Below are 22,875 nucleotides of genomic sequence, written 5' to 3' on the forward strand. Positions count from 1 at the left end.
CTGTCCAACCGGGATCCTTAGATCCTTAATCTGACAGACTGCTACTATGTGTGCGACTTGTTGGCTCAAATATTTGGTCTCTTAACCCTTTATCGAAAGACAAACTCAAATGTATAAACAAAATGTATTTGCCAGCAACTGTAGCAGCGACCTTTGACTTTTTCGAAAATGCCGTTTACTTTGCCACACATTAATTATTAAAAGGCCATTACTTAATCGCACTTGGCTAAGGATAAGGCCAAGAAGGCTCGGGGTCAACAGCTGCCAGCCAATTGGGCATTTTAGCTTGTTGCTAGCCGTTTAGTTACTCCTATTAGTGCTAGGCACACAAAATGCAGCTGAAATGAGGCCAGAGACAAGTGCATAACTTGTCAACACTTGGAGAACAGTGTTGACTAACGCCACTGAATGCGACGCCTTTGACGGCTCCGTTTGCTCAGCTGCCGGCGGTGCACTGGAGCGGGGCCGAGAGTAAATAGCTAATTGGAAATTGGCACACCTGCTGTGCTAGGGCGCAGCCCCGGACGCCGGACGCCGGATGCCGGACGCCCAGACAATGCCACAAGCTGGCCAATTGCAATTTCACAATGATTCAACAATTCAAATGGAATTCACATTCGAATCTTGCATTCAACAGCTTCCACAATCAAATTGGATTTCAGTTTTCGGATTCGTTTACGTTTACGATATAAGTTTGGTCTGGACTTGGCTAAGTTGATGGCTCAAAGAAGAGAAGAGTTTTAAGAATTGGCACAGGTCATGTTGGGAAATCTTTGTTGTAGCCAACTTGAATACAAAGGGCTAGTGATATGAGAGGCTTGGCAATGGAGGCGCAATTTGTCTCACTTGGAACAAGTGGGGGACTTTGATCGGAAATTTGGCCGCTCGCCTTGATTATTGAATGCACTGGCATTGCCTGCATGCCAAAAGCTAAAAGCATTTCGCAATATGTCGGCCAAACGGCAGTCAGCCTCGATTAGAAATGCCAAAACTTATAATTGAAATGTTGTAAAAGCAACAGCAACTGTAGCAACTGAAAACACTGAAAACACGTGCCATTGAAATATGCATTTGAATTTCCTGCTCGAAAAATGCGCTGCATTTGAGTGATATGACAGCAGTTGAATACCCTGCCAGAGGGCAATAGGGTCAGCTTTCCTGCTGCTGTTGGCCAATGGCAATTAGCCACTGCTGCTGCTACTGTTGCTACTGCCGCTGGGACAGGCAATTTCACCGACCGGGCAATCAATCAAAGAAACTTTTTTCCCAATGCATTTCAACACAATTCGGCAGCAATTAGCTATATTAATGACATGCGCTGCCGGCAAAAGCAAAAGGCCTCTTATTAATGAGCTCCGATCAGGCACGGCGAACTGAGAATAGTGAACTTCGGATGACTCAAGTGTCAAATGGATAACATGTTGAGAATGCTGGAGATGCTGGGAAGCGCTCGACGAGAGCCAATGCAGCGATTGCGATTGCGAATGCGATAAACCGACGCAGATCACGCAGATCTTGCTCACCCACAGCGAACTTAAAAAGGGAACAACAACTGTCTATCAAGAGCAACAGCAACAGCAACAACAACTACAACAGCAACAGCAACAGCAACAGCAGCAACAACAACAATGCCCAAGCTGAACGCACAGCATTCAAGGCTAATTGTGCAATAATTTATGAAATGGCAACACAAACAAAGCAACCAATTTAAGTACGAATATACATATGTATGCCTGTCAGCTATATAGCTACATATGTACATCTATATTTATATATATGCTATACTGGCTGCATGTACAGTGCTCATTTCAAGAATACAACTGCGCTGGCTGAGCCAGAGGCCGCCGAGTTTGGGGCGCAATAATTAAGAACAACTCGAAGAGAAACGTTTAACAACATTAAATTAAGTCATTAAGAAATATACAAAATATAAATATACCCTTTGCGAATACTCAAGTAAAGGCTATGCCAGGATTTCATTTCACTTTCAGTGAGCTGCAATATGTGCTTATGACTGTGCACCCAATGCTGGCGAAATAAGATTCAAGTGTGGATTGGTATACAACTGTGTAGCATAAGCATGAAGTATATGTGTATATGTATATTTATATATAACTTGATATAGACTCTTTCGAGGATTAAGGATAAGGTATTCAAGTTGATCTTGCCTGAAAGCTGCAGATTATATAGACTATGTACAGATAACAGGTAACAGGACAACTAATATATATCATTTGATCTGGAATTTTTCCAATCATATGCTAATATATATCGAAGGCATACCAATAAAATATGGTCAAGTGGATATGCTCTTTTTAATCACCTAGGAATAAATTATATTTAAATAAATTTATTTATTTATTTATTTTAAATAATTTATTTTTTGTAAGTCGCATATTCACATTCAGTGCCGTCCCACGGAATCGGTTTGACATTAAAAAGGTATATCTTTTAAACCGACACTCCGATTTGAATGAAATAAATTTTGTTATATAAAATATTAAATTCTAATGAAGAAAAGTTTTCTGAAAATTCTCATTCAGTACGACTTTTTTTCAGTTGCCTTTTTGATTTCCAACAAATTGGATAAATATAAAAAATGGTTAAAGAGATGCTTGAAATTGATCTCCACTTGTCTTTCTCACCAGCGACAGCTCAGTTAAGGCTAACCGAAGACCCATTTGCGAGTCTCACTGTGTTAGTGTGTTACCAATATTTGCTGACTACGTCAAGACGGTGTGCACATCGCAGTCGCAATTAGGCGCCGACAAACGCTGTGCAACTCACTTAAAAAGTCATCACATATACATATAAATTCATTTTGTTTTGTGTTTTTATGAATTTGATTATTTGCATTTCTTGTTCATTTCTTTTAGCAAATAGTTTTAACAGCGCTTTATGGCTAAAGGCAAATGTGCGCATTAATTAAAACTTGAGCACGTACAACAACAATTCGAGAAAAAAAAAATGGCAAATGGCAAATGGCAGATTGCAGATTGCAAATTGAATGCAAAGTCTAGAAACTATATGAGCTTATGACACCGAAACGCTAAAGCAATTAAATTCAATGATCCAAATGAAATGCAGGCAAAATAAACGTAAATTCAATTTGGAAAATTATAAACAAAACGCAAAACGAAAACGCAAACGCAAACTGCTTAACAGCTTCGCCAATTGAGCGGTGCACGGGCAGCTGTTGCCGCACCACCGACTGCACCACCAAAGTTCCAAATTGAGAAATGCTGAACTCTTGATGATCGCACACTCAGCCACACATATGCGAATAAACAAATAAAGAACTACCCGCTGTTGTTTCTCTTGTTGTTGTTGCTGTTGTTGTTGTGTGCCATTCAAATGAATTTAATATAAGAGCTAAAGCAACAACAACAACAACAACAATTGGCTAAGCTTCCGGAATTAAAGATTCAACAACAACACGAATTCAAATCCGTTTTTGGCAGCTGGCAACAAACTTTTGTAGGTTCAAGGCAAAAACAACATCGAACGCATTTCAACCAACAACAACAAAAAAAGAAAAAGACAAAAACAAAACGAAAAACTAAAACGAAACAGAAACACAAATCCATCAGAGCCAACCATGACGCGAAATCTGGTCAACCGGTCAACCAGTCAATTGGTCAAGTGGCGCGGCTGATGTCCATGCGAAGCGGCTGGACGATGGACGCCAGGTTCATGGCATGACAAACATCCAATTAGCTTTTGGGCGCTGCACAGGCAAACGCCTTTGCCCACCAAACCAATCTGCTGGCAAGCACACGGACACGAACCCCACTGTGCTGCTGGGTCCTGCCAATCAAATGACCATTTTGACAAGACCGAGAGGCAAAACAACTAAAATCAATGCTCTTCAATGCTTAGCTAAATTTGTTTGCGTTCTATTTCTATGCGGGCGCTGAGTGTCAAATGGCAATGGCTATATATAAAACAATTATATATTATAAGTATATATATATATATATAGGTTTGTTCATGAAAATAGTGCTAGTGTGCGACACGAAACCTATGTTCAGAGGGCTCTGGCAACTGCAGAGCCATCGACCAATTCCCATGAAGCAGTGCCAGCACCTCAACGACGCCATGCCACACAGGTGCCAGGCCGTGATGAAAAATAATGGACTAATAATTAAGCCAAAATATATATATAGCTATGCATATAGTACAAAATATGAAACTTCACTCAATTAGATGTAATTTTGATACAAGCTAAGGAATATTGTGCAGGCAGTTCATAAAAATAATAACGAGAACTAGCAAGGGAAAGAATAAATATTTAACATTAGTCTAACTGCTTAACATAAATGTTAAATCAAGATGTAACATACATAGATGCAAACATGTAATTTAACATAGATGTTACGGGCAAATGTGAAATAAATGTATTTAAATTATTTATTTGTAATGCTTGTTCATATATAGATATACATATATGTACATTTATAGATATTTATTTGTTTATAATTCTTAAATACTTACTCATATATGGATATATGTATAAATATTTGTTTGTCTATAATTATTCACTCATAATTATTTCACTATTTTAACAGCAATATTAATCGGGTTCCCTTTGTCCACTAAGTGACATAACGACCCTGTCTTAATAGCCTATATAGCCAGCTCACTCTCACTCAGACCCACTGTGGACTACTTGCAACATAGTTTGTATTTATCCCTCTCGCTCTCTCAAGGAGTGTGATTATGATGATAAAAGAAGCAAGACGCAAACTCACTCGGATACTCTCAGCCTCGCACTAATACAACCACAACTGTGGAAGACAATTAGGACAAAACAGAATAGAATTGGGGACTTGAAAAACAGATTTCAAGATCAATTTTAGTAATCTATCACATTATTAATAAATTAAATATTGATTTAAGCTTTAAGCATGATGAAACACGAATTTTACCCCATTAAAAGAAATGTTAAAAGTTTGCGTTTACTGCCTTTTAAGCGTAAACATCAAAACATATGTAAAGCGCTAAAAGAGTGGAATTAGAGGGCATGTCTCGGTCGAGCATTGTTAATGAACATACTGTGAACTTGCTTGTCGCTGTTGCTGTCACTGTCTGCCGTCCGCTGTCCGCCGTCCGCTGCCCGTTGTCTTGTTTGACAAATTATGAACACGTTTTTGTATTTAAATAATGATTTCACGTAGCTGTTGGTCTTTCGATTTTTGGTGCGTCGAACTGCCCCTCGAACTGCTGATAAGATCGATTGCCGATGTCACCGATGACGACACTCGGAGATAGACCTTCGATTATCGCTTGCTCTTGCTCTCGCTCTCGCTCTTTGTCTCTCTCTCTCAGTGGGTGGGGTGGCAGCGAGGTTGTCGGAGAACGTTGCCATTGCAGAGTGTTGGCCAGCTTCACAGCAGCAGCCGCACGGGCCAAATGAAAATGTTGGCAAGCGCTTATGTACATAGGCTGCACCGAATCAGCCGGCCAATGAACCGTTCGCGAGTTGAAAAGTCGAAAGGCAAACAGATGGGGCCGAGATTACACAACAAGCAATTCGCATTCCAATTGGAAGCGAATTTGCGAATTGGGCTTTGACATTGCCGATTGGCCATTGGCCGACCACACACAGCGCTCTGATCACCGATCACCGATGAGAGATCATCGAACATCGATCACAGATCTGAACACTTAACACTTGGTCAACAGGTTGACTGACCGAACTTCACTTGTACCTCACATCTTTGGCTTATTAATCGTCAACAAGTTTGTGATAATGCAAAAGTGAAAGGCAATTGCCGATTGAGTACGAATACTTTAAGTGGCCACTGTTTTTATTTATTATTTGCCAAACGCCTTGCCTCGCTTTGCTGTGACACTCTGCGCCCAGGCTGGGTCAGCGGCGTTTATTAGTAGCCAGAGAGCATCTATGCCTCTAGTTGGCTTATATACCCTATGCTAGACAAGCAGTCAGTCTATCAGTCTGTCCGTCTCTCAGTCTGTCTGTCCATTCGTCATTTAGCCCGTGTTAGCCGGCTCTTGGCTGCATCCCTAGAGATGAGGATGAGTCAGTCGTGAGATGTTTGTGTGATAATTTTAGCTTGCCCATGTTCTGCCGAGCAATAAATACCAACAAACACACACACACGCACACACACATACGCACGCGAGTACTAAGCAGCCGGTACAGTGAGTCACGGCGAATGGCAAACAGCGAATGCGATGCAACGCAGTTAGTTTTGGCAGCCGCAGATAGAGACAGAGACATTTGCATATGCCGAATATACAAAACCAGATACAGTTCTTGTTATTCTTATGCTTCTTCTTATGCTTATTCTGTGGTTGTTGCCTCTGCTGATATATAACATTAAGTTCTCGCACGACATGACTCACGCTGAGAAGAAGAAGAAGAGGAGGACTGGAGATCTTTGACCAGCAGCACAGATAACTTGACCGCCAGCGTTGTCCACTCCTAGCGCGAAAAGAGCTTTTATAATGGCCTGTCAAATGCTTACCTGCAAAGAGAGCAAAGACAAAGAAAGAAATAAGATCATGACAGTTTATAGATTTAATTACGAGATTAGATAAGAATAGGTATGTATGTACGTATGACTTGCCGACTGCAAGAGCTGGGCAAATATTGCTCGAAGCGGAAGAGGAATACGTTTATTAATATTATTAACTCAGCTAGATAAATTCACTGAGAGTAAATCCAAATTCCATTTATAAAACTAAGACAAACATGATGCAGATGGATATGGCCTTTAGAATACATATGAATCGCTGACTAGATCGAGTGGAAGTGGAATCTATTTACTATACATTTTTAAACAGCTTCAACTGGAACTGGAAGAAGTCGTTGAGGATTTATTCCATTCATAGGATAGCCAAAAAAGGATTCACATAAAGACACCTTTTCGAGCCATTCTCTCTCTCTCCACTTGCAGGGTACTCAACCCTTTGCTGATAAATCAACGAAATATGCAGTTGGTCTAACTTGACGGGGCTATTCTTATTGGGAAGTAGAAAGTAAAAGTAAAAGGCGCCCAAAGCTGCGTGTGGGCATGGCCCAAGCACGGCGGCTCATTGAAAAGTGAAAAGCATTCGAGAAAACAATACCAATAGAAATACAAAATGCGAATGTTATTACGAGCCAAGAGCAACAGCAACAGACGTCGACTAACTAATTGTTAGACAGCGACTTAGTACCGACTTCGGAGCGAGCAAAAAGAGGGCAGGGTGGTTGGCTAATAACTTAGTCGAAAGAAAAGTGAAAAGAGCAAAACGCTCATAAAAATAAAAACAGAAATAGAAATGGACACGACAATGACAATGGCAATAGAAATGGAAATGGAAATGGACTTGCACTTGGACATGGAAGTGGATGTGGAAGTAGAAGTGGAAGTGTAAGAGGAGAATGTGGAAAAGGCCAACATAAAATGAGGCCGACGCGTAAATTACAAATCAATATGCGATACAATATGCATGGGCAAACCCTGCCCATTTGGCCGAACGATTCCCGCTCCCATCGAGACTCGAGTCGACTCGACTCAGCTCGGAGCCAGCGCAATTGAAGCTCTCGTTGTGGGCTGCTGGCAATGAACCCCAGCCGAGGAATGCACTCGGAGAATGGGCATCAAAATGTAAATGTAAATGAAAATGAGAATGAGTTGTTGCTGCTGCTCCTGCTGTCGCTGGGCTCAAGCGTTTTCCTGCTAAATTGCAGCAATACCGCCTAAATCCAAATGCCGGCGACAAAGCGACGACAACGACAACAACTTTAATGACGTGATGCCAGCAGCAGCAGCAGCAAAAGGGAGAGATGCCATGCCACAGACTGCCCAGAGCTAGAACAGAACTCGAAATACCCTTGCACAACAGTTGAGCTCAAGAACAGAGAGAAAAGTTTTTCATAAAGAACTTTTTCCCATGAAAATTGTGCAAATAAAGACGTAAATATCGAAGCTTAACTGAAAGCAAAGTCTGTATCTATATCATAGCATAACTCTACCTTTAATGCCAAATGATTGACAAGTTGCTCAACTTTACCTATATGCCTTAGGCATACCCTTCTGGAGAGGCGCATGCAATGCAGTCGCAGAGGAATGTGCAACGATTTCATGTGTCAACGAGACCAACTGCACAGAGCAAATTCAGACTGAGGTGCATAATAATAGACGCTGAGCATGTGCAAGTCGATAGCCGACAGCTCAATACTCTGTACGAAAAGAAAACCCCTAACTCCTAGCTCATAGCTCATAGAATATTCTGATTATCTCCTCCATAGATTCGTTTCCAAATGTAATCTATGTGAGGCGGGAGCGAGAGGTAAGGTAATTCCTGAAGTCCCTTGGCATTTCAGTGCAAACTCCCATTAAATTATTGTTGCACATATTGAGGGAATCATAATGATGGGCAGCTTAAGCTGGAGCTGATGTCAAGGCATCGGCGCTATCTGTCCTGGTCGATTTGATTCGTTCATTGGCCACGTTAAGATGACAGCAGCTTAGCAAAGCATTCAGTCAATTCGTGGCGCAGTCAGCCAAGGGCCAATGGCCTAAAAATGAGCTCAAATTTTCATCTCTTTTTCCGCTTGAGTTTACTGTTAGCTTTTGTAAAATGCGAAACTCGAGAATTGCAATCGCTAAACTGAAATAAACTGAACTTAGCCCGTCAAGCGGCTGACAGCTGGGCTGCTGCTGATATCAGCTGAGCGGACTTACATATGTATATATATATATATATATATATATATTGTATATATGTACATATACGTGTGTGTGGGACACTCAATCAATGCAATAACAACAATAATTGTTCACAGCTCAAATGGATCAGTCAACTAGCCGCCTTTCGCAAATACCACCCAAGTGGCAGTGAGGCAAAAACAAAGGCAAACAGCCAATTAATGGGCAATTCATAATGAGAACGACACTGACGATGATGATGATGACGATGATGACGCTCTTGATGACGAGGATTGGCGACGCTGATTGGCATGAATGCAACGCATGAGCAATTGCCACACCGATAGGCAAATCTTTTGGCAATGATTGTTGTGGAATTCACAGAGCAACGGCGGCGGCAGATTAAAGTGAATTGCTCATTATAATTACATTGAGTGCGTAATTGCCAATCCATGCCACTGCCAGTTACAGCAGCTCATAAAAGTTCAAGCACAATAGGCACACACTGGCATTGCATCGAACAACAAGCTGAGAAATGAAATGGAAGTAAAATAGAAGAGTGAAGACTGCTCGACTAAGAGATTCCCTATACCCTGTAAAGAATTGATACTGCAATCATTCTACAATTATTTTATGAACACATGTATTCACACACACGTATATGCACGCGCTTTGCCGACTGCGCTTGGGTTGCATTGTGCCTAATTTTATGAGAGTAGAAGGGGGCGTGGTATCCAAAATCTGAAATATATATGCACAGTAAATCTAAAGTCTCCTGCTCAAACAGTATTGCAATTATGCTTAAAAAGCAAAATCAATTTATCGATTATTATCGATAAAAATGGTATGAGTTATCGAACAAATATGAAAAACCTAAACTGCGTATGGTATACACGAATATACATATCCAATTTCAAGTCTCTAGCTCTTATATATTCTGAGATCTCGGCGTTCATACGGACGGAGGGACAATTATTAATGGGGTTTGCCACGCCTCCTTCCGCGTGTTACATACATTTTCACAACAGCCAGTATGCCCTTTTTCAAATGGGTTCAGAGTATACAAATATTAATAATATGAAAGCAAATGCTTGATTCTCCTATCCTCTTATCTCGCTGCTTTCTTCCTCGATGGGGAATTTGCAATCCGCGTTTGTTTATTTCTCTTATCGTTTATTCACTGTACGCCCATTTGATTCAATAATTGATAATTAATAATCAGCTGGTAGGCTCTTCCGATATCATTTGGAAACACCAACAGATAGAGCCTAGCTCTGAGCTCTTGTTCGATTCGACTCTTGACCCGTCTCGACACTTGTTTACCCTGAACTCTAGGAATTGCAGTCGCTGATGTCGCTGCTTATTGTTATCGCGCATCATTACAAGTCATTACAAAGTCAAGCGCACAAACACACCCACACCCACACACACACACACACACACAGACTCGAGCACTCATTGGATTTGCAATTGCAATTTTTCTCTTTGTTAATACGAAACACAAATATTTTCATAAACAAATCGCCTGTCCCGCTGCGTGCTTCAATTCTTTCTTTGATTCTTTTGATTTGGCTCTCAAACTAGTTTCAATTGAAAGTTAGTCAGGGAGGGAGGTGACAGGTACGCTGAGTACCTGCACTAACAACTAAACACACACACATGGAGTTGGGCAAGTGTGAATGGCCCCTGGAAAACATTGTCAATATAAATTTAGATTAAATATCAGCAAAGCGCAAAGCTTTTGACAGGTTTTGTTCTCAGTCGTCAGCATTTGCACACACACACTCACATTCACATTCGCATTCACATTCGCATTCACAGATTCACAATTGAAGCTCGTAGCTGTTGATGCGTGTCAAGAAGCGCGATTCGCTCTCGCTCTCGCTCTCGCTCTCGCTCTCCGCCGCCTCGATATTCAATTGTGCAGGCATTAGTATGATAAATGATATCAGGGCTTACAGTCCGGACAGCTATCTGCCCGCTGAAGCAGTGCTCATTGTGCGTGTCTCTGTGTGTGCATTTGCATGTGTGTGTGCGTGTGTAGTTGCTGTTTGCATTCGTTTTGTTGTGCGTTTAGCAGAAAAATTTATGTGCATACGCATTTTGTTTTTGCTGTCCGCATCCACAGTTCTATGCCCAGTTTCTGCTCCAGGCAATCGCATTACACTGCACTGCAAGCGAGGGCTGTTCGTAAAGTAGCCAATGTGACTGTGACTCAGACTTGATTGAATATATGTATGTATTTGATTCGTTAGCAAACTATTTGCGATTCGATTATAATTCATTTCAGTTAGTTCACTTTTTTGCATTCTCGTTTATTTTACTTTATATTATTTTAAGACTTAATTAATTATTTAATTTTTTACAATTTTAAATTTATTCTTTTTTTTATAATTTATTATTATTAATAAATTAACTCATTTTTATTTATTTGATTTGATTGTGGTATATGTATCTTTAAATATTTACTATTTTAAGTAAATTAAAATTTATTTTAATTATTATATTTTGCTTATTGCTTATCATTTCTTATTATTTATAATTAGTTTATGCAATATTCCCAACCAATAACTGCAAATATTTTAACGAATTTTCATTCTTTTTCGCACTTTTAATACATTTGCTGTTTTCATAAATTTTTCTTCAGATTTCTGTTGTCATAAGCTGATTATAGAAACAGCTTTGGTACCTTTTGGTATTTGATTTGAGCCAAGCACTGCCAGCCTACTACAGTATAAATATAAATATACATAAATACCCAGCTGTATATATTGTATTGTTTCGAGCGATCCACGAATCGAGACGCACAGCGTTAAATAAAACTTCCCACTGCGTCTCTATCATCAATTGTGTTATGGTCTTTGAATTGATATAAATTACGAATCGCTCGCTGGCTTCCGCACTGGACGAGTTTTTGCCCAAACAAAACAGCGAATCGCTGGACTTAAGCTAAACACTATCTGGCAACATGGCAGAGGCGATATCGATGCCATTTCCTGCAGCCGAGCAAGAATATGCCAGCCGTGCATAGCCGATTGCTCAATGCTCTCTTAGCAGAGGCGATTCGCCGATCAAGTCGAAGTCTCAGCAGATTACGTCACGCTTATTGCTAATGAAAGCCGATATACTCGCAATTAATTTAATAAATAGCCAGAGATTCACATTATGATAAGGCCGTATAGATATGCGAGACTTATTAAAAATCAGTTAGGCACACAAAAACCAAATTGATTTATGCAAATGACATTATAACGTCCAGCGCAGTGTCCGGCGACACGTTGTAGCAATTCAATTAGCAGATAAATTATTTTTACAGCCGTATAATTTATGTAAAGTTTCGGGTGTAGCCCCGTGCCCCCAGCCCACAAATATCAAAGGTCACAGGCTGAAAAATCCAATAGACACACAATTCACACAGAGATTTCGGATTCCAATGAAAAGCAAGGTCCAGAAGCCAGCACACTGATGAGGTATATGCGTATATGTATATAAATACATACATATTCAAAGTAAAGTTCAAGGTAACAAAAAGGGAAGGAAGCAAACGATAAACGATAAACAGATTGATTCAATGCCCTGCAAAATGAATGTAAGTCCGATGGCTGAAAGTGACAAAATGAATATGCCCCAAGCTGCGACAGAGCTCACATTCACACTTTGTGACCAACTGCGGGGCATCGATGGAATACTATTATTAAGTATACGGCCGTTTGGGACAAGACAAATGAAACAAATCGAAGGTCGAATATCATATAAATCAATAAAAATCGAATACAAAAACAAAACAAATCGCGGCATTAAGTGTTGATTGAAAACTGTGGGAAATCGCAGTAGCAATGACAGCCGATAAAGCAACGTCAATCGATGTGTGCCACGCCCGTTCACCGCTCACCGCTCGCCGCCCCCCGGCGACTGAATGCCCGCTCCTTTTCGAAGGGCTAACAAACAACAAATTGATTTACAAAATTTCGTTAAAGATTTCCTGGTGAGCGGGACTGAGGGAGTGGGTAGGTCAGTGAAACATGGAAGCGACAGGATATACGTGTTGTATATCCTGATTACCACGCCTCATCTGACAGTCAATTAGGGGCAGCAGCTCGAAACTGAAAAGCTGTCAGCCAAATAGAGGAGAATTCGATTACGGGCACTACACAATAAGATTAATAATCTGGTTTAATTAAGGGAAACTCGATAGGTCAATCAAAATAACGACGGAGCCCTGCGAAAACGAAACTTTTGTTGCAACTGGCAAATACCCTGTAATCAATGTAAGTGTAGTGTATATTTAAGAAGAATAATGGCAATCCAAAACAGCAATAGGTAAAACAGTTTATAAATTGTATAATATTATAAATTTCAATTCTCATAAGCTAAATTTCTAGTCAAGCATTGCATACGGGCCGCATTGCAGGGTGTTTTCACGATTCGGAGCAGTCGCTTAGGTCGATTGGGGTTGGGGGAGTGGGACTGTGGGTTGGTTTTTGTGCCATATTTGCATTGGCCATCATTAGCTTGGCTTGTGTAAACAGCACTCAGGAGCTAACAGGTAACAGCCAACAGGTGAGATATAACAGGTTGCCGCCCTCGGCTCTCGCAGCATGAAATGTATCCGCGCCGCACAACTGATGCGATGTGGCCATAACGAAGGGGTGGCTAATTGGTAACATGATTTGTGTTATCGCCAGCGCTGCTGCGCAGCTCGCCAACTTGTCTAATTGCCGTGCCTGCTAGGCTACGTTCTGTGGGAGGTGGGGGCGGTGCTGGTTGTGCCAGAGATCGAGCTGAGCCTAGCGAATATATATGACTTGCAAAATAAGGCCAACAGCAACAAAAAAGTGAGCGGAGCAACCTAAGCGAGGCCTGGCTAAACGTCAGTTTAATTAGCTGAACTAGGCCACGCAACGCGCTTAGCCTATAGCAATACCGCGCAATAAGTGACTCGCTGGACAGGAGTTGTACATTTGTATAAATGCACATACATACATAAATATATATGACCCATATGTGTACGTGTGTGTCTGTTAGTTGATTAATTTGAAACCATCAAACAATTTTGGTTTCATTTAAAAGACGTCACCAAATACAAAAATAAAACATTAAAAAAAAATCAAAAATAAATGGCTCAGCTGTTAGCTGCATCGCTATAAAATACCCTGTATAATGAAAAGGGCAAACGGCAACTCGCTGACTTTTATTATTTATATATATTATTATTTGAATTGCGTTTTGTATGTAAATAAATTTTTGATTCATTTTTATGAATACATTGAAAAAATTTTTTTTAATTTCTTAACATGTTTTGTATAATATAATTTTTTATTTAAATTTTTTTATGTGATTTTTTTGTATTACTTTTTTTTTTAATAAAAACCCTACTTTAGTTCAAAACATTAAAAAAAAAAGAAAGTTTTTTTTTATATTATTTATTATCATTATTTTTGTTTTCTTCATTGCTTATTTTTTATTATTACTTTGTATTAATATTGTTAGTTTTGAATTATTTTCTTTTTTTTGTGTTACATTTTTTTTAAATTTTATTTGATATATTTAATATTACGCCCATTCAAATTTGACTCTATTCATTATATTTCCAAGGCTTTTCACACAAGTTCTATACGAATGTAAGACTATTTTAATATAATTTACCTACTGAGAAGCAAAATATTTACAGGTAATCAAATCAGTTAAACTTGTTTTTATCACTGCTATGGGGTAACGAAGACAACAAAATATTGACATCTCTTAATGATGCTCAATGCAAAAGGTTAATGATAACATTTGCTTAATATTTCGCAGCTGACGCGACTCGACGACTCTGCTCGACTCGACTTCGAGTCGAGTTCAGGCCGCCCGGCAACCTCGGCAAAGGCGCCTCGCATTTGTCAAACAAGTCAACTTTGACTTGCAGCGTTTGCGCCTGCGCAATTGCAACGCCGCGACGCGTCGCGTCTAGTCAAGTCTGAGCGCTATCCTGGCTGGCCGGGCGAAGGGGGAGGTGTACGGGCGTACCTGTATCTGGTTATAACTGGCAATGAGGCGCATGATTGATGATGAAAATGTTCACAAAAAATACATACACACATATATTATAAAATATAAAAAAAAAAACTTCAAATGAAAAACGACACGAATGTTCAAAGCCGTTGTGAGAGGCAAACGATGTCGACGGCAATTGCCATAGCGTTGACAATGACGAATACGATGACGATAACGATAGCGATAACGATAACGATGACGATGACGCTTGAGACGACTCTAATGTCGTCTCTTAGAGCTCTGGTCAAATGTCAACGGCCCAAAATAAATATTCTTTGACTTTTTATTATTTTCTGTTGAAGTTCCAAAGCTCCCAGCAAAGATTCAGTTACTTTGATGGCCCCATATAATAAGATATATATATATATATATATATGTGCATATAAATATATGATTAATGCATATACCAGTTGACATTGCTAAAGAGTGGATAGCATCGGAAGCATCGTAATGTCCTGGAAATTGACCTCTCTGATTCATAAAGTAGAGCAGTAGGCGTGGCATCAAATTGCTTTCCATCTGTGCCAGCATCTTATCGATTTCATGATAAGCCGTGATAAGAAAAATTGTATTTACAACTAAGAATTCAATCAAACATTTCTATACTATTTCTATAAAATATTCGCACTGCTAAGAACACAGCTATAAATACATATACATATATACACATACATATACATATATGCAGCTCTGCCGGCTACATTATCGCGCTGTCAATTTTCATGCATGAATTCTTCCTTGGCAAAATGTAGCCATATTTTATGGACTTTATTTATTTGGGTTTGAACGGCCTGAATGACTTTGCCGCCTCGTAAAATCATGCGTGTATCGATTTAAGGAATTCAAATATGCTTTTTGACTTTTCGACAAGTGAGCAAAAAAAAGTGTGATTCGACAGCTTGCAGATGCGCAAACAAAACTGAAGAACAGGTATAAAAATATAAAAGTATATTAACTTTAGATCTTATTAAAATTCAGCATTCCAATTGGTCACCAATCCAGCATCAATTAGCAGAGCATTGTTGAGTCGTTCATAGCCGTTTGCAATGTTCTCACACAAATGGCGGTTCTTCTTCTCCTTTTTCAGGCACATTTTCCCAAATGCAAAATCACGTAGCCGCCGTGTGTTAAGCTGTTGCTGCTGCTGCTGCTCTGAGTGTGTGTGAAACTGTCATAAAAGCGAGATAAACATCGCTTCAGCAGCAGCAGCGATGGCAGCGACGGCAGCGACGGCCGCAGCGGCAGCTACAACTCGAGCAGCGTCTGGAGGCGCACAAGCGTGCTCAAGATTTACGGCTTGTTCGGAGCCGGGGCCATCAAAATAGTTGAAAACAATTTACTTGTGCATAAACCCAACAGCTGCTCCGCGCTTCAAACGGAAGGTTTATTGTTTATCTCTCTCGCTCCCACCCTCCCCTCTCTCTCTCTCTCTCTCTCTCTGTCGGTACTGCCAGATAAAAAACGAAATTTAAACAAATTAAATGTTTAAAATAACGATGCAACAGCCAGCAAATGGCTGGTCAGCCAGCAGGTTCACTGCTGGGGCAACCCGAGACTTTGGCCATTTGTTGACACATTGCTCTAAAATTAAATTTCAAAAATCATTTTGTGGGCGAAGCGCAAAAAAATATTTGTTTACTTACATATTATGTATGTATGTATGTATGTGTGTGTGCTTGCTTGTGTTTAAAGTTGATTTAGTGATATTGCCTGTTGGGTTTGCTTCCTTTTCTTTTCATTCTTTGGCTTTGCTTTGCGACTCGTTTTTCTAGCTTTTCCCTCAGTCTAGAATTCTAGCGGCATTCCCTCTCCCCTACCCCATGGGACTCAGACCCTTGGCGATGCGCTGAACGTGGGAATCCAGCAGCGAGTTCAACTGCAGTTCAGCACTGTGCGGCTCAGCTACCCCCAGTCCCCACCCCCGCTCCACAGCACTGTTCAGATCGTAAATAACAATTCGTTGGCCCCACAAGATTAATCGCTATTGACATTCAACTTAAGCTATTTAGATACTTGTATATTTTTTGTATGGCCTGAGAACTAGTCGATATTATGTATAATATATATATATAACTTTTTCAGTTGTAAAATGTATATATTCGCTGCAATTGCAGTTATTTATTTGTTCAGCCGATCATGAAAACATCATTTGGGATTCCACTTTACTTTTCTCAATTGGTTTGGAGAACTCGCTTGGTTATTCCAAAAGAAATAAATAAATAAATAAAATTAAAATTCTTATTATCTTTGGGGTGGCTTCACTGTTGTTTTTGGCATTAACGCGCATTTGAGGCCCGCAGCTTAGCATCGCCTGCTAAATATACGTAAATTGCAAGTTAATGAGCTCAAGTGGTCCAGCGACAAGTCGAGGGCAGCGCGGCGGAGGAGGCGCTGTGCTGGGCTGGCTCTGCTGGCTGAGATCGCCCCCTAAGACAAATAAATATAAATTCAAATCAAACGAAAAATTGTGTGCGCTCGCCCGCATCGCATTGTGGCTGCCAGCGAGGGTGGGCCGGTCGGTGGGTGGGCGGTCGGACTGTCGGTGGGTCAGACACAAAGAACCAAACCGTATCCCGATGTCCAGACCCCGACCCAAGCCCAAGCCCAAGCCCATGCCCATGCCCATGCCCATGGCCATCAATTAAACTGTCAGCCAGGGCCCATTACGCGCTCATCAGCGCACTTGGCCCTAAGATAGGGAGCGAGAGAGAATCAGGGATGAAGCCCGCTCGGAGTGTGAGCCGGGCACATTAACTACTGCGTTCGCAGTTCAATTAACTAGCAGTTACAGTTACACTCACTGCTGCAGTTGCAGTTGTTAACTGTTAACCAACTGACCCGTGAGTGCGGTCATTCCTGCTGCCCGACCGTCGCCCCCTTCCTTCCGCAGTCCAGTTCAAGTGTCAAAATATAGCGCTAACACGATATGCCATAAACAGCTAAACTGTACTTTGTCTTCCAATTAACAGCTTGAGCTCGTTTACCCTCTGCGTCTCTGCCTCTTGATAGAACTGGAGCTTATAACGAGATCTCTAAATATTACATCTGTATAGCATATTTAGTATATGTATATATACATCAAGAACTCGAATGTTAATAGCAACAACACAGAGCTTATTTAGTAAACAAGGCGAAGGCCTTTGAGCTGCTGATTTCAAATCTGAAAATCGTTTAGCTCTAATTGACATTATCTAACATATTTATATCGCTATAAAGAACCATAATTATGGAACATATAATGTAGATTTATATATGAGTGTATATATATATCAGCTTATAAAGAGTTTCGGGTTTTCCCACTAGAGACGTGACAAAATCGGGTATAACTTTATTTTCCACAGTTTCACAGAACTAGCCGAGTTTCTGTCAAGATCCTTGTACTTTCACGCCCCCTAGAGGCGTGGTAAGTCGGAAAATAATATATCAGGTGTAATAAAAATGGTATTATTTTAGGTGCATGTGATATTGGAATTGGACTGAAACTATATAGTATATACAGCTGTGTTCATAAAAATAGCAATGCACCAGATTTATTATTTATTTATTTTATTTTTATTTTTTTATACATAGGTTTATTTGTTCTTTGACTATTTTTTTTTGTGAAATGGAATATAGACATAGGAAGGTGCATGTCTATATATCATTATCACAGCTATTATCAGTTATTGTTCTTACTCCTATTGTCAAGATGCTTTTATGACTGTACTCCGTAGGCGTGGTAAATCGCCTAAGACTGCACTCTTAGAGAACTAGAGCTCCGATATAGAGCTATATCATATCACGTTAATTTATGTTAAGATCATCATAGATTCATGACCAAAAGAGACAAATTTCCGAATATATATCTATATACATATATACATATCTCTATATATCTTATAAGTGCCTTTGAGAGGTGTGGCAAGTCATAAAAAACTATATCTATATACAAATGTTTAGTCAAAACTCCATAATCTTTTACTAATTCCCTCTGCACATTTAGCAAAAATTAATTTTTTAATTTTATTCTCATGAATATTCAAAGCTTAAAAAAAGAGATATATAATTTGAAATCGCGTTTGAGCCGCATTAAATAATTAAACAAGTCAACAAACCGATCAAAAACAACAACAACAACAGAGACAATAACAAAAAGGTTGTTCGAGGTGCTAAGTCTGAAATTAGTAAATTGTGTTATTAAGATATTCCTAAATGTTTCAGTCAACCAACTGAATGAGACGAATGAAATTCAATTTTTATTCGCTGTTCATTATTCATTATAAGAGGCTTTAAGAATATTGCTTATATATTTTCAATTGACTTCAAGGCAAATGGGTATGAATACAGTTGATAAGTTAATAAATTATGCAAATAAATGAGATTGGAGATTTCAGATTCGCGTCCCTCAATTGTCAACTGGCAATTGTGAATATGTGTTCACAATGAGCTAACATACGACGGGATCAACATTAAAGGATTATCTAGCGAGAGAATTCCAACTTTCGTTGGGCGGCAACGGGCAGTGGGCGGGACTGGGGTACGCACATTAACAGCAGCTGGCACGGCTTACATTTGTAATTAACTTGAAATTTATAAAAATAAAAAGTAACGAGAGTGGGGGCATACAAGAGAGAGAGAGAGAGAGAGAGAGGGAGCGGGGAGAAACAACGGTTATACATACATATAGTCTAAATGCATTTCTACACGCAAATGAAATCGAAACCGAAAATCGGGTTAAAACAAAACATTACAAATGCAATGCGACGGGGCGTGACGTGCAATGGGGACGCCGCATGTGGGTTGGGCAGGCATGTGGAGTGGGGTGGGGTGGGGCGGGTGGAGCATTGGGTTCGTTTGGGGAATGAGGTTCCAGCATGTGAGATGTGCCATGAAAATTGAAAATTGTCAAAAAAAGAAGAAGACGACGACGACAAACAACAAATTAATCAATGTAACTGCAACTGCAACTGAGGCAACGGCGACTGCAGCAGCAGCTGCAGCAGCAACAATTGTCTAGGTAAGAGCAGTGCAGCAGCAACAACAACAAGCAGCAGCCGCTAGGTAAACTGCGTGCTGCAAATTGAATTTTGGTGGGTGGGGTGGGATGGAGTGGTGTGGGGTGACTTGATGCAGTTATCTACGCACCGTTTCAATTTAATTTGCTGTGCAGTTATCTAGTGCTTCCACTACTCCTCCCTCTCCTACTCCAATTCCAACTCCATCTCAGTCTCTCTCTATCTCTCTCTCTCTCTCTGTTGCGTGTGTGTGGCCCCACGACTTTCGTTTTCATCTTAGTTGTTGTTTTAGTTAAAATCATTAAATCTTCTGCTTGTTGTGCTGCATGTCTCTCTACCTCTCCCTCCCTCCCTCCCTCCCTTCCCTCGCTCAATGTGTATGCCGAATGTTTCTATAGTTGTGTTTTTGTTTTATTGTTTGTAGTTGCAGTCAGCGCTGTTAGCAGCTGGTAAATGGGCACAGTTATGATGTTAGTTCAGCAAGTTGGCGATTCGCTTTCACTGTCTGCCGCAGCCCCGGTCCGAGTGCGCATCTAATGTGTATTACCTCTCAGTGTATACCCTGTAGACGCATGGAAAGTGCGTGGAAAGCGTCTAGAAACCATTTGAGCAAGATCAAACGTGATTTGATTCTCAATTATCAACACTCTTACGATATAAAATACATATATAATTTAATATTCTTTTCACAAGTCTAATCAGATTCAGGTGCTCTCTCTCAACCTCAATTCTATCCACCACATTATTACTATTTATATTATTACATTACATACATTATTATCTTAGAACTTAGGGTATTCTCTAGTCGGGGGGTTCTATTGCTTTCACTTGTATTACAGTTATTGTTGTTGTAATTGCAGTACTATGCGTGTTTAGCTGCGTATCTAAAAGATATAAACAACACGCACACACACACATACATGTGCGCACTGGGCTAAAGTTTTCAATTTGATTTCTTCTTCTTATAATTTGGGATCTATGTCGTCAAGTGACAACAGATGACGCAACTTTCCCAAACCCGTAAAATAAAAACAACCGAACTACTTGGCTACGGTTTCTATTTATGTGCGCATGCATGTTGCCCGACGCGTCGCCTGTTGCCTTTGCCTTTTGCTGCTGCTGCCGCTCAATTTCCATTTGGGAAATAACTCAGTTTGCTGTCAACGTCAGGCATTTCATTCGTATTCCTATTCGTAATCGTATTCGTGTCTGTTTTTTTTTTTTTTTTGTCATTTTTTTTTTCTTGTTTTATGTGTGTGTGTTCTCTCCTGGCGCAGTTCCGATGTCTCACTTGAAGCACCCCGCGCCAGACCGTTGCCTAGGCCAAGGCAACGAGAACCGAAAGGAGTTTGGTTTGAACACAAAATTCAAGCACACGCACACTCATAAGCATTCATACACACATACATATATGCATGTATCTATGTGAGTGCATTTATGCATTTGTATTAAGGCAACAAATGGTTAACATGTGCTGCAAACTTGGCGACATATGTATGTAAATACGTGTGCATAGATACACACACACACACACAGATGTATGTGTATACACACATATACACATATGTATAAACTCATTTCCTCTAATTACCAAGAATCGAAACCTTTTTGGATAATGATCAAATAGAATTTGAGAAAATGCAGCAGATTGCACAGAAGAATCAAATAGATTAGGGAAAACTCTTAATTTACTATATACAGTACATATTGGCTAAAGTGTTCCGCTTGTCTCAGTCATATGCTATCAACATTTAAAAGCCACATATAATTTTTTATTTTTATAATTCGATACACAAATACATTTAAAATGAATTCAGAGCTTATTAGATGCCAATTGGCATATGGGCGTTTGGAGTATCTATTTTTGTTGCGTCTCATAAACAAAGTTGGAAATATTATATGCTCAGAGTATAAACTCGGTTCAAGCCTAGCAGAAATTATATTCGGCAGAATTTGGGCGTTGTCCTGTTGGATTCCCAGAAAGGAAATTACAAGCGAAATTCTTCTTCTCCCACTAGGCTTGCATAATTGTGAAAAATTTTGTTTTTATTCAAATAAAAATTCACAGAATTTCGAGGAATATTTAAAAAACCCAAAAATATATGCTTCAGTGAAAGCCGTTAGCTTTAAGCCATATTATGCTGTGAATTTAATAAGCCAAGAAAAGCAAAAATATCAATATGTATACATATACAGATATACTTATTGCAATCTTACACACACATAGACCTTCAATATATGTATGTATATATAATTATGAATATGCAGATCGTTGAGTTGGGCTTGGTTTTGGCTTTGGTTTTTGGGTTCGGTTTGCGTTTGTTTTGTAGGCGCCGGAGGCCAAAATTGTAACCGCACTTGATACGTCTTCGAATTTGAATCCGAATGCTCTGAAAGGGTTGAGGGCCAGGGTCTGGGTCTGGGTCTGGGTATGGGCATGGTTATGGGTATGGGTCTTGGTCTCTTCTTGGTATTGCCAACTGTTGCCCGGGGCCGCGTTTCGTGCTGCTGTTACGGTTGCCTTGCAAAGGCCGCGCCAAGCCGGAGGCTAGCGGCAGCTTAAAAAGTTAACTTCAAATTGCAGTTTGATATGCAGGGAACACACACACACACACACACACACTTGGGCATATTTCAATTAGGTATACAAGAGGTATATTTGGTTGTGCTCCCGCCCACTGCTAGTATGCAAAAGGAAGTATGTAATCATTTTTTTTTTTTTTTTTTTAGTAGAATTTTGAGTTTACATATTGAGATACAGAGTATTACGCAGTCGGGCAATTGTCAATTGCGAATTATCTGACGTGCTTTTCTTATCGTCAATTGCTCCTTAATTTCACATTCTACTCCGCCCGCCCCGATTCTGAACTCTTTTGGCTTGCGCCTTTTAAGTTTTGGGGCTCTCATTCCCGTTCCCTTCCCTTTCCCGTTCTCATGCACAAGAGCAAATAGTTCCAGGAACCGCAAGGCAAGCCGAAAAGAATTGAAATGCAACAACTGCGTGTTGAATTTGGTGTATGTAAATGTGCCGTACGATTTGAATGCGGGACACCTCGAGCAGCACCAAAACAAACGAAACAAAAATGCATGGCGTGCGGCAATTAAAAATGCGCGGAATGAACGGAATGAAAGACCGCATACCAACACACGCACACGCACACACACGAATCCCAAAAGGGAAT

General features: G+C 40.1%; 1 protein-coding gene across 1 annotated transcript in view; it reads right to left on the reverse strand.

Annotated features, from left to right (window-relative positions):
• LOC6584876 overlaps positions 1 to 22,875 on the reverse strand; it is a 140,333-nt gene that overhangs the window by 36,210 nt on the left and 81,248 nt on the right. The window lies entirely within an intron of this gene.

This window comes from Drosophila mojavensis, unplaced genomic scaffold, assembly GCF_018153725.1.
Source record: "Drosophila mojavensis isolate 15081-1352.22 unplaced genomic scaffold, ASM1815372v1 contig_136, whole genome shotgun sequence".
NCBI classification, from domain to species: domain Eukaryota; kingdom Metazoa; phylum Arthropoda; class Insecta; order Diptera; family Drosophilidae; genus Drosophila; species Drosophila mojavensis.